The sequence below is a fragment of the Choloepus didactylus genome, chromosome 15 (genome assembly GCF_015220235.1).
Source record: "Choloepus didactylus isolate mChoDid1 chromosome 15, mChoDid1.pri, whole genome shotgun sequence".
NCBI classification, from domain to species: domain Eukaryota; kingdom Metazoa; phylum Chordata; class Mammalia; order Pilosa; family Megalonychidae; genus Choloepus; species Choloepus didactylus.
In genome coordinates, this window is record NC_051321.1 from 64,381,682 (window position 1) to 64,399,030 (window position 17,349).

Here is a 17,349-nt window from a genome sequence, read left to right on the forward strand (position 1 = left end):
CCAACACTAGGTGCTTAAGACTGCAAAGGTCTTGGTGGGAAGGTGGCAGAATAGAAGTTCTGAGAATCAGCCCCTGCACCATTAAAACATTTAACAAGTAGGAACCCTCTGAATCAACTATTTCAAACTGCCAAATCCAGCAGAACACTGCACAGCTCCCAGAGAAGAATAGGAGGAAGAAGCTGGTAAATTACAGTAAATACCAGTAAATTGCTCTCTCTGCACACAGTTATCAGCACCCATCCCTCATTCTCATGGCAGGCAACAGTGGGGTCTGGCTCCTGACATAGCTTTCTGGTGCCAGAGAAGGACATAAAGATCCACCTCCCCAAGATGGGGATGGGGTTACATGGGTTGATCTCTGATCACAGCTTTTGATTAACTACTTGGGATCGCTGGGGGCACAGTTCTGAGATCAGCCATTGTTCCCACCGGCTCTGGGAAAAGGCAGTGGAGGAGACTTAAAGAGTGCACATTTCCTCAGAGCTGCAGAAGACAGTTGAAGGGTTGCATTTGCTGGGTAGGGGCTGAGTCAAGAAAGCACAGCTTTGGAGAGTCCTAGAAAAAGTTCCTGGTACCCTTCCTGGCCCCTCCCTCAATCTCTCCCCAGGAAAATTTGGAGTTGCCTGGCACTTCCTTTGTGAGTCCCTGGTCTTGTTCCAGTAGAGAATGAGTGACTTGGAGAACACCTCTCCAGCATGCCCTGCCTCCCAGAATTTGCCCTCCAGGCAAAAGTAGCTTGATACAACAAAAGTAGCATAAGAAACAATTGAGTTAACAGCCTGGGGCAAAGGTTTACCTGCGTTAAGTCCTGAAGTGGAACAACAGGAAGAGGGACAAGGTCTGTTTCCTCAGAAGTAGAAAGTCCATCTGAACACCTGTAAACAGAGAAACTCCTAAGGCCACAAGCAAGCAGTAGCCCAGGAAAAGACAAATGCATAGAAAACACAGGGAAGACGCTGTACTTTGTATTTGCATTGGGTTCACTTTCCTGATAGGAGCGTATCAGTCAATGCAAAGCCAATTTGTAAAGACAGTGAAAGGTGTTTTTTGCTTAGGTTTGCTTGCTTTTGCTAGCTCCTGACACTCAAGAAAATCTCTTTCATACCACTAGCTGCTTACAAACTCAAGAAACAGATAACTCAGGGAGTAAATCCCAGAGTAGGCATTTTTAAAAATTAGAATGTCCAGTGTGCAACAAAAGATTACAAGACAAACAAAGAAACAGGAAATGATGGCCCATCCAAAAGAAGAGGATAAAAATCCAGAAGACACCAATGAAGAAGACCAAACCATGGATGTACCAGACAAGAACTTTCAAAAAATAATCTTCAATATGAACAAGGAGATGAAGGAAAATACAGAGAAACAGCTCAAGGACGAGAGGAGATGAAGGAAAATACAAAAAAGAACCGAAAGTATATCAGGAAAACAACAAATGAATAATATGAAAATCTCAAAGAGATAGAAATTTTTAAAAAGAATCAAACAGAACTACTGTAATTGAAGACCATAACAGAAATAAAAATTTCCAAGAGAGCTCAACACCAGATTGCAGCTGGCAGAAGAAAGAATCTGCAAATTCAAAAACAAGGCAATTGAAATGAGTCAGGCTAAGGAGCTGAAAGAAAAATAATTATAAAAAGCAAAAATATCCTAATAGACCTTGAAGATACCATAAGACATAGCAATATAAGCATTATGCAAGTCCCAGACAGAGCAGAAAGAAAAAAACAGGCAGAAAGAATATTCTAAGAAATAATAACAGAAAATTTCCCAAACTTACCAAAATATGTGAATATGCACACCCAAGAAGCCCAGAGAACACCAAACAGGATAAAACTGGAGAAAAATATGGCCCATGACATACTGACTAAACTGCTGAATGCAAAAGACAAGGAGAGAGACCTGAAAGCTGCAACAGAAAAGCAATATGTTACATACAAAGAAATCCCCATTAGATTGAATGCTGATTTCTCATCAGAAACCATGGAGGTAAGAGAGCATTGGATCGAAATACTTTAAGTGCTGAAAGAAAACAACTGCCAACCAAGAATTTTATATCCTGTGAAACTTTCTTTCAAAAATGAGAGAGATAAAGACATTTCCAAATAAGTAAAAGCTGAGGGAGTTCATCACCACTAGACCTTCCCTACAGGCAATGCTAAAAAGAGTTTTACAGACTGAAAGGTAAGGACACTAGACAGTGGTTCAAAGCATCATAAAGAAATAAAGACCTCTAGTAAAGGTAACCATTTGGGTAATTACAAATGCCAGTATTACTGTATTGTATTTTTGGTATGTAACTCTACTTCTTACTTACTAAAGGTACTAAAAGGCAAATGCATAAAAATATAAATATATAATGATAAATCTGTGGTTTTGGACAAAAAATGTACAAAGATAAAATTTGTAACAAGTACCCAAAAAAAGGTGTGGAATGAAGGGTTACAGGAACACTGTATGTGTATGCTATTCAGGTCAAAATGATATCAAATCAGATATGATTGTTATATACTTTAGAATGTTTAAAATGTTAAATATTAACCCTATGGTAATCACAAGGACAATCTATTAAAAACATATCCAGATAGAATTTCAATATGGTACAATACAAAAATGAAATAAATATGAAAGCAGACACTACCAAAAGAATTGAGGGGGGAAAAGGTATGAGTCTTATAAAGACTATATAGCAAAATGACAGAAGAAAGTCTTGTATTATCGGTAATGACTTTAAATGTAAATGGATTAAACTCTCCAGCCAAAAGGCAAAGATTGGCAAAATGTATAAAAAGGCATGACCCAACTATAGGCTTTTTTGTAGAAGTCTCACATTAAATTAAAGACATAAGTAGGATGAAACTGAAGGATAGGAAAAAACATACCTTGTAAGTAGTAACCAAAAGAGAGCTGAGGTAGCCAGAACAATACCAGCTAAACAAATATCAAATCAAAAACTGCTATGGAGGGAGAGAGATGGTCAATATATACTGGAAGGGGTCACTTGAACAAGAATATATAACAATTGTAAATGTATAAGGGCCTAACAGCAGAGCCCCAAAATACATGAAGCAAATATTGACAGATTTGAAGCAAGAAATAGATGGATCCATATTAATAGCAGGAGATTTTAATACATTACTTTCAATAATAGATATAACATCTAGACAAAAGTTCAATAAGGAAATACAATACTTGAACAATACTCTAAGCCAACTAAACCTAACAGACATATATAGCACACTTCACCCAACAACAACAGAACATACATTCTTCTCTAATTGTTATGGATCATTCTCCATGATAGACCATATCCTAGGTCAAAAACAAGACTCGATAAATTTAAAAATAATGAAACCAAACAATGTATCTTCACCAACCACAATGGATTGAAGTTATAAATCAAAAACAGAAGAAGAAACACAAAATTCACAAATATATGGAAATTAAGCAACATACTCTTAAACAACCAGTGGGTTAAAAGGATATCACAAAGATGCAGGGCAAGATGGCAGCATAGGGAGGTGTGGAATGTAGTTAGTCCTCTAGAGCAACCAGTAAATAGCCAGGAAAAACTAGTAAATAGCCTGGAACAACTGTTTGGTGAACATCCGTGATCAGACACACATCATACACTAGTCTGGAATGGGTAAAAGGGCCTAGACCTCAACAAAAGAACTGTAAGTAAAGCCTCCAAACTGAGAAGCTGGTGCCCCTCGCCCACTGGCATGGCAGGCTGAGTTGGAATACTTCCTGTTGGAAAAAGAAGCAGTCTCTGCTGGAATCAAGAGAAGGTAGCTAAACCAAGCTCCAACTGCAATTTTAATTAACAAATCTGGACTATTGAATACAAGCTATTAGCACAGATAAATCTGGAGCAAGCAGGAAAGGAAGCCTGAGGTCTCTGCCAGCAGAGAGGAGGTGGGGCTGACAGAAAAAATAATAATAAATGAATAAAAATAGAGGCTTTTGTTGTTGGCTGAGCTCAGAATACCAGAAAAGGGCTGTGTCCTAAGAAAAGTGGCACACACAACCAGGTACCAAATCTGGCTTTTAACTGGTGAAACTGGGGGACTGGGGACTGTTCTGAAAAGGGGATTTCTTTTTTTTTTTTTTAATTTTCCCTTATTCTAAGTAGCACATTAGAGAAAGCCTCAGGCATTTTCAATTGTCAACACTGACCCAGGCAAGGGTAGAGTTAAGATCGTCAGAGAGAAAGAGGAAGAAGTCAAGTGAAGGAGATCATTCCCTAAAGGGCATTTCTTCCCTAAGAAAATGCAGGGGTGAGGCCCAGCTCCAGTGGCTGCCCTCCCTCAGAGAATTCAGGCCCCAGGGCCTGGGGAAAAAAAAAAGAAACAGAACAGCTTCAGCTTGGTTTCTGACTCCCCCTTGGTCCCAGGTGGAGACAGGGTCTGCTGAGAATTAAAGGCACTGCATCTCTTTACACCAGTGGGGAGCTGTGGGCTGACAAGTGCCACCTACTAGGCAGGATAGGAAAAGCACAGAATCTCGAGGCCTCACAGAAAAGTCTGACAACCTTCTAGGTCTCATCTTCAGGGAAACTTGACACTGATTATACCCTCCTCCTGAGACCTGGGCTGGTCTGATGTGGGAAAATCTGATTGGTGTAACCAAGTAAACCAGATGCCTAGAAAATAAAAAATCACGAGTCGCACCAGGAAAAACAAAGATGTAGCCCAGTCAAAGGAACAAATTTACACTTCTAATGAGGTACAGGAGTTGAAACTAATTAAAGATGTTCAAAAAAATCAAATCAATGAGTTGGCAGAAGATATGGCAAAAGAGATAAAGAATATAAAGAAGACATTGAGTAAACATAAGGAAAAACTTGAAAGTTTGAAAAAACAATTGGCAGAACTTATGGGAATGAAAGGCACAGCAGAAGAAATGAAAAACACAATGGACAAATACAACAGCAGATTTGAAGAGGCAGAAGAAAGGATTCATGAACTAAAAGACAGGACATCTGAAACCTACACACAAAAGAACAGGTGGGGGGGGATGGGAAAATATGAGCAGGGTCTAAGGGAACTGAAGGACAACATGAAGCACGTGAGTACAAATATCAACGGTTCCCAGAAGGAGAAGAAAATTGAAAAGGGTCAGAAAGAATAATGGAGGAAATAATCACTGAAAATTTCCCATCTCTTATGAAAGACACAAAATTACAGGTCCAAGAAGCACAGCATACCCCAAACAGAATATATCCCAATAGACCTTCTCCAAGACACTTAATAATCAGATTATCAAATACCCAAGACAAAGTGACAATTCTGAAAGCAGCAAGAGAAAAACAATTTATCATATACAAGGGAAACTCAATAAGACTATATGCAAATTTCTCAGTAGAAACCATGGAGGTGAGAAGGCAGTGGTATGATATATTTAAAATAGTGAAGAGAAAAACGGCCAACCAAAAATTCTATATCTGGTCAAACTGTCCTTCAGAAGTGACGGGGAGTTTAAAATATTTTCAGACACACAGACACAGAGAGTTTGTGAACAAGACACCTGTTATACAAGAATTACTAAAGGGAGCACTACAGGAACAGAGGAAGACAGGAGACAGGTTTGGAGAACAGTGTATAAATGAAGACTATCACTAAGAATAAAAAGAGAGAGAGAGAGAGAAATAAAATAAAATATGACATATAAAATCCAAAAGACAAAATGGTAGACGGTATACATTATGTTGAGTGAAATTAGCCTGAAACAATATGACAGATACTGTATGTTCTTACTAACATGAACAAACATTGATGAGTGAACTTTGAGAGTTAGAGTTGAGAACACAGGTGATTAGAAGATAGAATGAGGTAAGAGATTGGGCATTTGATGCTAAAGGAGTACAGAAGGTTCAACAGGATTGACCGTATAGATCCAGAAATGGATAGCACAATACTATGCAATGGTAACACAATATTTTAAGTATACTGAACAAAGATGAGTGTGAGTACGGTTGAAATAGGAAGGCTAGGGGCATGTATGACACCAGAAGGAAAGACAGAAGATAAAGACTGGGATTGTGTAACTTAGCAAAACCTAGAATGGTCAATAACGGTGATTAAATGTACAAATATCAGAATGTTTTTACATGAGGGAGAAGAAATGAATATCAGCATTGCAAGGTACTGAAAATTGGATGGTATAAGGGAAAAAATATAATCAATGTAAATTAGATTCTATAGTTAACAGTAACATTGTAAGAAGCTTCCATTAATTGTAACAAAGGCAATATAACAAAGCTAAATGTCTGTCTATAAGGAACTGTTATGGGATCTTTGGTGTTGTTCTTGTTGTCTGATCTTTTCATTGTATTTTATTTTATTTTTATTTTCCTTCTATCTTTTATTTTTTTATTCTTCATTTTTTTTCTCCTCTTCCTCTTTGTGGAAAAAAATGGAAACATCCTCATATAGAGTGTGGCGGTGAATACGTAACTATGTGATTACACCAGGAATCATTGTTTATTTAGGATGGATTATATTGTGTATGACTAACACTGTTTAAAAAATAAACAGAGGGATAAAAGTGCTGGAGAAAATGTGGAGAGAGGGATGTACCTATTCCCTGTTGGTGTGGAAGTAGAATGATGCAGCCCATCTGGAGGGCAGTGTGATGGTTCCACAGGAAGCTGAGAATGGGATTACTACATGGTCCTGCAACCCTGTTACTGGGTATATTCTTGGAAAAATTGAGAGCAGGGACATGAATGGACATTAGCACACTGGTGTTTATGGCAGCAGTACTCACAATTTGCAATGGATGGAAGTGGCCTAAGGGTACACCAATGGGTGAACAGGAAGGTGATATATGGGTGTACACATACAATGGAACATTAAGCAGCAGCAAGAAGGAATGAAGTTGTGAGGTATGCAAGTAGGTGAATGGACCTTGAGGGCCATATGTTGAGCAAAATAAGCCAGAATTGAGGAGAAAAACATTATAATGCCTCACTAATAAGGACTAACTATAATGTGAAAACTCTCAAGAATTGAATCTGAGAGCACAGGCTATCAGGGAAAGGTTTTTAGTAAAGATTCCTCGATTGTAAGCTCTTACAGCAGTCACATCTATCCACGAACTGTAATGGTTATTTCTAAATTCTGAGATGCTGAGATATTTGTGTATAACCTATTGGTCCCTGGAACTCTGGGTATCTGTGTGACTGAGACTAGAGCTAGAGTTTGGCAGCTATGAATGTCAGCATTACCCCACAGAGCAACTGTTAAAGAAGAGGAAAAGGAGTTCAGACTTCAATTAGAAATATGAATGAAATGGACTTGGTTAGGACCTACGTAAATCAGACTAAAGAGTAAAAGATGCTATTGGCTGTGTTTTAAAACTTCAGCTTCTGTGTGAGACTAAAAGAAGAGAAGTTTATTTGGTGCAGTCTGTATTTTCTGTAGCACACTATATAATTTAACTTGTATGGTCAGTTTATTCATACATCATAATTACAGGGAACCTTGAATAAGGAGGGAGATCTGATTGGTTTGTACAGGTTAATGTGGAGTCTGATACACTCCAAAGTAACTTGGGCAGAGAATAAAAAGTGTTTGTGAAGCCCCTTTGAGGGACTGGGGGAGAAATGTGGAAGTATTAAACTTCCCCACCCAGGAAATTTTGATATTCCAAGCACTGAGGACTACCAGTTTAGTACACTGAGCCTTCAAGCTTGGGGCTTGCCCTAATGAGGCTTGTTACTGCAAAGGAGAGGCTAAGCCTACTTATAATTGTGCCTAAGAGTCACCCCCAGAGAACTTCTGTTGTTGCTCAGATGTGGCCTATCTCTCTAAGCCAACTCTGCAGTTAAACGCCCTGCCCTCCCCACTACATGGGACATGAGTCCTCCCAGGGTGTAAATCTCCCTGGCAACATGGGACGTGACTCCCAGGGATGAGCCTGCACCCAGCATCACAGGAATGAGAAAGCCTACTGGATCAAAGGGGGAAGCGCAATGAAACAAAGTTTCAGCGGCTGAGAGATTTCAAATGGTCAAGAGGTCAATGTAGAGATTAATCTTATGCATTTTACAGTTATCCGTTTTTAATTCTTAGTGTATTAGAAGTGCTAGAAGGAAATACCTGAAACTGTTGAACTGCAATCCAGTATCCTTGATTCTTGAAGACAATCAACTAACTACATAGCTTATATGGTGACTGTGTGATTGTAAAAAATCTTGTGGCTCACATCTCCTTTATCCAGTGTATGGACAGATAAGTAGAAAAATGGTGCGAAAAAGTAAATGAAAAATAGGGGGGAAGGAGGTGTATGAGATGTTTGGGGTGTTCTTTTTTACTTTTATTCTTATTTTTATTTTTTGGAGTAATACAATGCTCAAAAATTGATTGTGGTGACGAATGCACACTATGTGATGATACTATGAACAATTGATTGTACACTTTGGAAGACTGTATGGTATGTGAATATATCTCAATAAAATTGCCTTAAAAAAGGAAATCAAAAGAGAAATAATGAAATATCTTGAGGTAAATGAAAATGACAATGCAACTAATTAACAAAACTAACATTAACACAACTAATGGAGATGCAGGAAAGACAGTGCTGACAAGGAAATTTATAGCTCAAAACATTTACATTAAAAGGAAGGATGATTTCAAATCAGAGCCCTGACTTCAAAACTGGAAGAACTAAAATAGTAAGGGCAAATTAACCTAAAGAGAGCAGAAGAAAATAAAGATTTGAGTGGAGATAAATGAAATTGAGAATTAAAAACAAAAGAGAAAATCAACAAAACCAAAAGTTGGTTCTTTGAAAAGTTCAATAAAATTGACAAACTTTTAACTAGACTGATGAAGAAGAAAAGATAAGACACAAATAAGTAAAATCAGAAATGAAAAGTGGGGCATTACTACTGACTCCACTGAAATAAAAAGGATTATTAGAGGATATAATGAACAATTGTATGCTAACAAATCAGATAACCTAAATGAAATGGGCAAAATCTTAGAAACACACAAACTACCTACACTTATTCAAGAAGAAAGAGAAGATCTCAACAAACCAGTATCTAGAAAAGAGATTGAATCAATCATCAAAAACCTCCCAACAAAGAAAAGTCCAGGGCCAGATGGCTTGACAGGGGAACTTAACCAAACAGTCCAAGAAGAACTAACACCAATCCCACTCAAACTTTTACACAAAATTGAAGAGGAGAGAACAATCCCCAATTCATCCTACAAGGCTGACATCACCCACATACCAAAACCAGATAAAGACAACACAAGAAAAAACATTACAGATAAATATCTTTTATGAATATAGATGCAAAACGCCTTAACAAAATGCCAGCAAACTGAATTCAACAGCAATTGAACGAATTATGCACTATGATCAAGTGGGATTTATCCCAGGCATGCAAGGGTGGTTCAATATAAGAAAACTAATTAATGTAATATACTACATTAACATAATGAAGGAAAACTCCACATGATCATCTCCATTGATGCAGAAAAGGTATTTGACACATCCAGCACACCTTCTTGATAAAAGCACTTAGAAAACTAGGAATATAGGGAAACTTCCTCAATATGATAAAAGGCATATATGAAAACCCAACAGCTAACATCATACTTAACATGAAAGACTGACAGCTTTCCATCTAAGATTAGGAACAGGACATTGACTCCCACTATCACCACTGTTATTCAACATTGTCCTGAAAGTTCTAGCCAGAGCAATTAGGCAAAGAGAAATAAAAGGCATCCAAATTGGAAAAGAAGTAAAACTTTCCCTAGGTGCAAAGGATGTAGTTCAATGTAGAGAAAATCCTGAAAACCCACAACAAAGCTCCTAGAGCTAATAAATGAGTTCAGTAAAATGACCAGGTACGAGATCAACACCCCAAAATCAGCAGTGTTTCTATAACTAGAAATCAACAATCAGAAGAAATCAAGAAAAAATTTCTATTTACAATAGCATCTTAAAAGAACCAAATATCTAGGAATAAATTAAAACAAGGATACATAGAAAACTACAAAACATTGTTGAAAGAAATCAAAGACGTAAATAAACAGAACATTCTGTGCTCATGGATTGAAGACTAAATATTAAGATGTCCATTCTACCCAAAGCAATTTACAGATTCAGTACTATCCTGAACAAAATTCCAACAGCCTTCCTTGCAGAAATGGAAAAGCCAACCACCAAATTTACATGGAAGAGTAAGGGGCCCCAAACAGTCAAAGCCATTTTGAAAAAGAAGAACAATGTTGGAGGACTCAATCTTAAATCTTATTACAAAGCCACAGTAATCAAACAGCATGGTACTAACACATGGACAGACCAATGGAATAGAACTGAGAGTTCAGAAATAAATATCCCATTTATGACCAACTAATTTTTAAGAAGTGTGCCAAGTCCATTTGGTGGGGAACGAATAGTCTCTTAACAAATGGTGCTGGGAAAACTGGATCTCCCAGCAAAAGGATGAAAGTGAACCCCTACCTCCCATCATATACAATAACATCTCAAAATGGACCAAAGACCTACATTTAAAAGCCAGAACTATAAAACTCCCAGAAGAAAACATAGGGAAGCATCTTCAGGATGTGTGTTAGGTAGGCAACAGTTTCCTAGACTTTACACCCAAAGCACAAGCATCAAAAGAGAAAATAGATAAATGGGACCTCATCAAAATTAAGAAATTTTATTTTCAGGACTTTGTCTCGAAAGTAAAACAACACCCTACACTATGTGAGAAATTATTTGGAAGGACATAGCCAAGTACCAGCTGGAGAGAAAAGAGTGACTTGTATGGCAAGTACAAACTCAGCAGTACATATGAAAGACATTAAGAACTATTTCACAAACACTGGAAGTCCACAATTCTGCAATATCCATATAAATACATGTTTATTATTAATATGATGACTCTTGTACTCCTTGGTGTAATGCCTGGAGAAACACAGGTTTTATTAGAAATTCTATTAATTAAACATCCAGATAACCTTGAAAATGCATTAGAGAATAAATACTGATGTCCAAATGGTAAACTCTGCCATGTTATTTCTAAAAAATTGGGTAATCAATTAGTTGGAAACTTCCCAAGGATTATGTTCTGCTTTTGTCCTTGCCAAAACTGCTGTTGCAAACTCATTGTAAAATGTAAGTCACATCTAGATCACCAAGGACACTCACTGCAAGTTATATCCAGTATGGAAAACAAATTTCACTTACCCAAATTCCAATTCTATCCAACCAAATAATGCACCCATTTGGAAAAGAAAAAAAAGGCAACCACTGCAGATTGAGGCTTCATTAATAAATGCAGAATAGTCTGTTGTATGCAAAAATGTATAGATAGCAGAGGAAGGAAAAAATCTGAAAGATTCCAAGACCTTGTTGTGATGAATGCACTATGGCAGTCAAAACAAGCTTATAAATCATGTTAATGTGAAGTACTCTTTTGTTAATTTAGAAATATTTTGAGTGTGAATATTTTAAGTCCAATATCCTAAGTGTAAAAGTGAGCAATCCTGGAAAAATATGGTGCTGTTTCTTGGCAATGTGGATAGAAACCATCACAGGCATGTGTATGCCCTAAAATAACAGACACTTATTTTTATCCACTTCAATGGTTTTCTTTTTTTATTTCTCTGAAACCACATAAATACAGAATTTTTTTCTTTGTGTGAGCAATATAAATAAAACATACACTGGGTATGAGCTAGTATCACATAAAATCTATAGACAGAGAAATTCTATTTATCAGGCAGAATCACTGCATAAAAAATGGACGGATTCTCTCAAGACTCTTTTTCAAACACTTTCAAGCTGCCTCTCTTTTAATTTTAAGGTGCATTAATAATACAGTATTTTTAGACTTGATCCAAGAGATTCAAAAAATGCACTCATACCTTCAATAGTCAGGAGATGGATCCAAATCCTCTTGGCTATCTAAGAAATATATTTTTAAATGAATTCAATTCACAACCCAGACTGTTTCCTCTATGATGATAAAAATCCTGAGAACAAGTTACAAGGAGTAATTTTCTCTGACTCTATTAGAAAGCTTGGGACAAAGTCAAAGAGAAAGGAAGGACTAAAGCAGTCTAGTTTTTCCACATGAAAAACTCTATTTCAAAACAACAGGATGCTGATTCACAGTGAAATTTCTGAGCCAAATAAAAATAAAGCATTGCTGTACAGCAGTAAGCACATTGGCCTCAGAGTCAAAAGTGCTACATTCCAATCTCTCTGTTCTTACTAGTTGATAAACTGTGTTAAGTCTCATATATGTGCCTTTTTAAATGAGAAATGAACTAGATCACTTCTAAATATTTTCAACTCTAAATTTTACAGTTTTATGAAACTCTGCAAATGGAGTCAACGTACAAGGAAATGAACCAAAGAAGACAGGAGTTACAAAAAGAGGAATAATTAACAGAACTGTACACAATTTACATTAAAAAGACAAAATCTTTTGTACTGTTCTAACCTCATAAATAAAATGTAATCCAATCTACTTTGTGCAAAGTAGAATTACAAAAGGATAGCTCAAAAATATAAATATTCTATTATACATATAAGGAATTTCAAAGTGATTTCATTTGGAGTGATGTTCACAGCCTTCTAAAACAGGGCAAAAATCTTAAAATACTGCATCTAAGATTTAAGAATTTCTTCACCATATAGTTTATAGAAAATACTTCTGAAGGAATTTGTGAAAATCTCCTCTGGACCATCAGATTATACATCACATTTTACTGCGTGGCATCGATTTTAACATCACATTTTTTCACATTTTTACATTTCTGAAGTTGGGATATGTCTTACAATCAATGGGATCCTAGATATAAAGAAAACATGGCAGGATTTGTGGTTTTGTTTCTTTGATTTTTGTTTTTGCCTCTCTTCTCTGTCAGACTGTATTTGAAAAGGGAAAAAGAATAGAACTGTGGAAGAAATCAAGCTATAGTAAATAAATGATGCAGACACAGATCTTCCTTATAGCAATATTCCAACTAATTCACATAGGTACTCTGCCCTTCAGTAGCAAGAGTTTAACTCCCCCAAACTCTGAGTGTGGCCTACACTAGTGACTTGCTTCCAAAGAATAGAATATGAAATGGAAGGGGGAGAGGGAGTAACTTTACAGTGGAAACACCTGTCAAACATAACCTTGGCCAGTGATCAAGATTAATATCATCAGTCATAATCATCATGTTGATGGCATGTCCCCTTACCATGACATGATGAGAAGGGCCCTTTGCTTCTGTGGTCTTCTCCCCAAAACTCATAACCCCAGTCTAATCATGAGAAAAACATCAGAAAAATCCCAACTGAGGGACGTTTTAAGAAATAATTGGCCATCACTCCTAAAAACTGTCAAGTCATTAAAAAGAAAGCCTGAGAAACTGTGACAGACCAAAGATTATGGAGACATGATGACTACCTGTAATAAGATATCGAGGATTTGGATATTTAAAGGACATTTAAATTAAAGGACACTAAGGAAATCTGAATAAAGTGGGGAGTTTAGTGAAGAGTGGTTTCTTAGTTGTGACAAATATACCACAGTAATATAAGATTTTAACAACAGGAGAAACTGGGTGAATGGGAATTCTTGTACTATCTTTGCAACTTTTCTGTAAATCTAAAACTATTCTAAAATAAGAGTTTATTTTTAAATAATTGATCCATGCATAACTTGATGCACATATTCCACAATAAATCAACCCTACTGATCAAAAACAGGAAAGAAGACTTAGATCCTAAAAAATTTGAGTTTTAGAAAAATAACCAAAATAATAAGTGTATTAATAAAGGAAGATAAAATGCACCAAAGAGAATTAAGAGACTTTTATCTCAGTTCTTATCTAGGATACAATTTTTCACTTGTGACAAGATCTGAAGCATGTTAGCTCATTTAGTACAAAGTAACCATCAAAATAGTTAAGTACTCAACTGTTGTGCACTCCTAAAGATAGTAATATTTCTGGAAAAATAAACCTTGTCTTCCCTTTTTCTGATAACCCATCATAACTCAGGATGTCTTGGGTTTGCATCCATCATAACTCCAGATGTCTTGGGAAAGACTTATGGGAACATGTGTGAAATAAGTCATTAAACTTGGGCTTCAGCTGCTGTATAGCTCATAAAACGAATAGAACTAAATGGATTTATTTGAGGGTCCCATTTTTTTGCTCAAGAGACAAGGCCGGAACCACCCTTTAAGGTTCAAATGGTAATATGCCTTCTCTGTATGAAAGTCAAAAGCATAGTCAGCAATTGCTACGAGGTCTAATTCACAGATCAACTATAAATACCATCAGGCTGCAATTTACAATCAAATTGTGTTTTAAACTGCTGTCATATCTGTTATATATAATTTATAATACATGTCAGTGACATTCTTATAAAGAATGGTTTAGATTCATAGTCTAGCACAGAAAAACTTTTTTAACCCATTAAGTAAATGAATGATGTTGAAAGGAATGTAACCAGGCTGACTGCTAGATTGGGAATTCTGTTTCTCATGCCCTCAAAATAGATAGTGGACCAACTCTAGGGCAGAAAGCACCAAATAAAGAAAAGAACATGTATATTCTGGATTATTCCCTACTCATATTTTATCTCGTGCTTTCTCTGGAGAATGGAAAGTAACATCTAGTGCAAGCCGTTTTAAAAGTTTCAGAGAAAGGATAGAAAAGAAAGGCTTCTAATCAAAGAGAGGCCCTGGGAATAGGATTTTTCCCCTGACTTTCAGCAGGACTGGGGGTTTCAAAAACTATAAGTAGGGGCATTTTCAAGACTCTGGATGCAAAGACATGGAGAGTCCTCCCTTGTTAGAGTCAAAGGTGTGTTCAGAAAGAGCTGAAGTTGTTTTCAGCAACCAAGAAAGGCATCCAGCTAGGAGAAGACACTACGGTAGCACACCAAGACAAGCAAGAAAGGCCCAGGCCAGGGACCTGCTAAAGATACCTGAGGGTCCCAGCTACCAGTGTAAGGTAACATACCAAACAGAGTGTGCAGGCTTTGAAAATAAACAGATCTGGATTTGAATTCTCTGCCGTTAAGTAGCCCTGTGATCCTGAGAACCATACTTAACCACTCTGAGCCTCACTTCCCTTATTTATAAAATTAGAATTAGAATACCTGTTCTAGTTTGCAAATGCTGCCGTTATGCAAAATACTAGAAAAGGATTGGCTTTTATAAAAGGGATTTATTAGGTCACAAATTTACAGTTCTGAGGCCATAAAAGCGTCCAAACTAAGGCATCAACAAGAAGATACCTTTACCAAAGAACGGCCAATGGCGTCTGGAACACTTCTGTAGGCACATGGCTTGCACCTTTGCTTCCAGGTTGTATTTCAAAATGGCATTCTCCATTCAGTGGCAGAGAGATTCCAAAAGGAGCCGAGAGGTCACTCTGGTGGGCACTCTTATGCACAATTTAGACAACCCTTTTTAGGTTCTAAAGAATTGGGGTAGCTGGTGGTGGATACCTGAAACTATCAAACTACAACCCAGAACCCATGAATCTCGAAGACAATTGTATAAAATTGTAGCTTATGAGGGGTGACAATGGGATTGGGAAAGCCATAAGGACCACACTCCACTTTGTCTAGTTTATGGATGGATGAGTAGAAAAATAGGGGAAGGAAACAAACAAACAAACAGACAAAGGTACCCAGTGTTCTTTTTTACTTCAATTGCTCTTTTTCACTTTAATTATTATTCTTGTTATACTTGGGTGTGTGCTAATGAAGGTGTCAGGGATTGATTTAGGTGATGAATGTACAACTATGTAATGGTACTGTGAACAATCGAATGTACAATTTGTTTTGTATGACTGCGTGGTATGTGAATACATCTTAATAAAATGAAGATAAAAAAAAAAATGGCATTCTCCAAAATGTCTGTGGCCTTCTGTATCTCTTAGCTTCTCCAGAGTATCAGGGTTTCATCTCTTAGCATAGCATCTCCAAACCTCCTTCTGTCCTCATCTCCAATCATCTCAAAGTGTCAGTAAGCATCTGGGTCTTGGCTTAGCATATCGCAAGGAGTTTTCATTCCTCTGCTCTCCGTGTGAGCTCCCTTTAAAGTACTCCAGGAAAGTAATCAAGACCTACCCTGAATGGGTGGGGTCAAATCTCCAAGGAAACATTCAACCAAGACGTCACACCCTAATAATCAGAAAGATAAATAAATCTGCCCCCACAAGATTGTGTTAAAGAATATGGCTTTTCTGGGGGACACAATATACAAAAACTGGCACAATACCCATCTATATTAATTTCCAAATATTTATGTTACAAAGTTCCACAAACTTGTTGGCTTTAAACTACACGAATTTATTACCTTACAGTTCTGGAGGTCAGATGCCTGAAATGGGTCTCAGTGGGCTAAAACCAAGGTGTCAGCAGGGCTTTGTTCCTCTGGAGACTTTAGGGGAAAATCCATTTCCTTGCCTTTTCCAGCTACTAGAGGCCCACATTCCTTGGCTCATGGTCCCATTCCTCTGTCTTCAAAGCCAGCAACATCAGGCCAAGTCTTCATGCTACCATTTCTCTGGTTCTCTCTTCTGCCTCCCCCTTCCCCTTTTAAAGACTGTTGTGATTACAGTGGGTCAGGATAATGATCCTATTTTAAGGTCAGATGTTTACAATCTTAATACCTTTTGCCATGTAACATGAGATATTCACCGGTTCCAGGGATTAGGACACATACATCTTGGGGCAGGGGGCATTATTCTGCCTACCACACCAACCATCACATAGAATTGTTGTGAGAATTACATGAAATAATGTATGCAAAGCAACTGATACATAACTCTAAACATGATGGCTCTCCCAGCCCCTCAAAATTCCCACCCCATTTACCATTAAGGCATTTCCCTAATAAATCTCTTCCATGTCGAATACGATCTTGGCATCTGCTTCCCAGACAACCTGATTAACCAGCTGTATCAACTCCAGCAGTTTTCACACTATCAAGAATCACAGTGCCAGAATGGAACAGACATAGAAATCTACTACTCCAACCACTTCATGTGGGAAATGAATGAGGAAAACTAGGCCAAAAAGCAGAAAAACTTGTCCAATATAGCTAGTAGGCAACATAGGTAGTGCAAGAACACCTGCCATACCCTTACCATTATTCTACACTACCTGTGGGATTGCTCTTGCTCTGTTCTGGCTACAAAAATTGGAGTTCTAATGTACAATTTCTAAAAGGAATAAAGAAGGTTCTAACCATGATAGATTTCTCAAGAAAATCTAGAAGAAAGGGTTCCTCTGGTGGAAAAGGACACTTAGGGAGTTGTGACTACTATTCCCTTGATATTAAGAGTTCCT

General features: G+C 37.3%; 1 protein-coding gene across 4 annotated transcripts in view; it reads right to left on the reverse strand.

Annotated features, from left to right (window-relative positions):
* CTNNA3 (catenin alpha 3) overlaps window positions 1-17,349 on the reverse strand; it is a 1,946,492-nt gene that overhangs the window by 1,758,750 nt on the left and 170,393 nt on the right. The window contains exon 1 of one of the 4 annotated variants that reach the window (XM_037805372.1): window positions 800-852. The exons of the other annotated variants lie outside the window; for them this stretch is intronic. The gene's annotated coding sequence lies outside the window, so the exon portion shown is untranslated. Of the gene's footprint in view, window positions 1-799; window positions 853-17,349 lie in introns of those variants that run through there. 4 annotated transcript variants of the gene reach the window in all.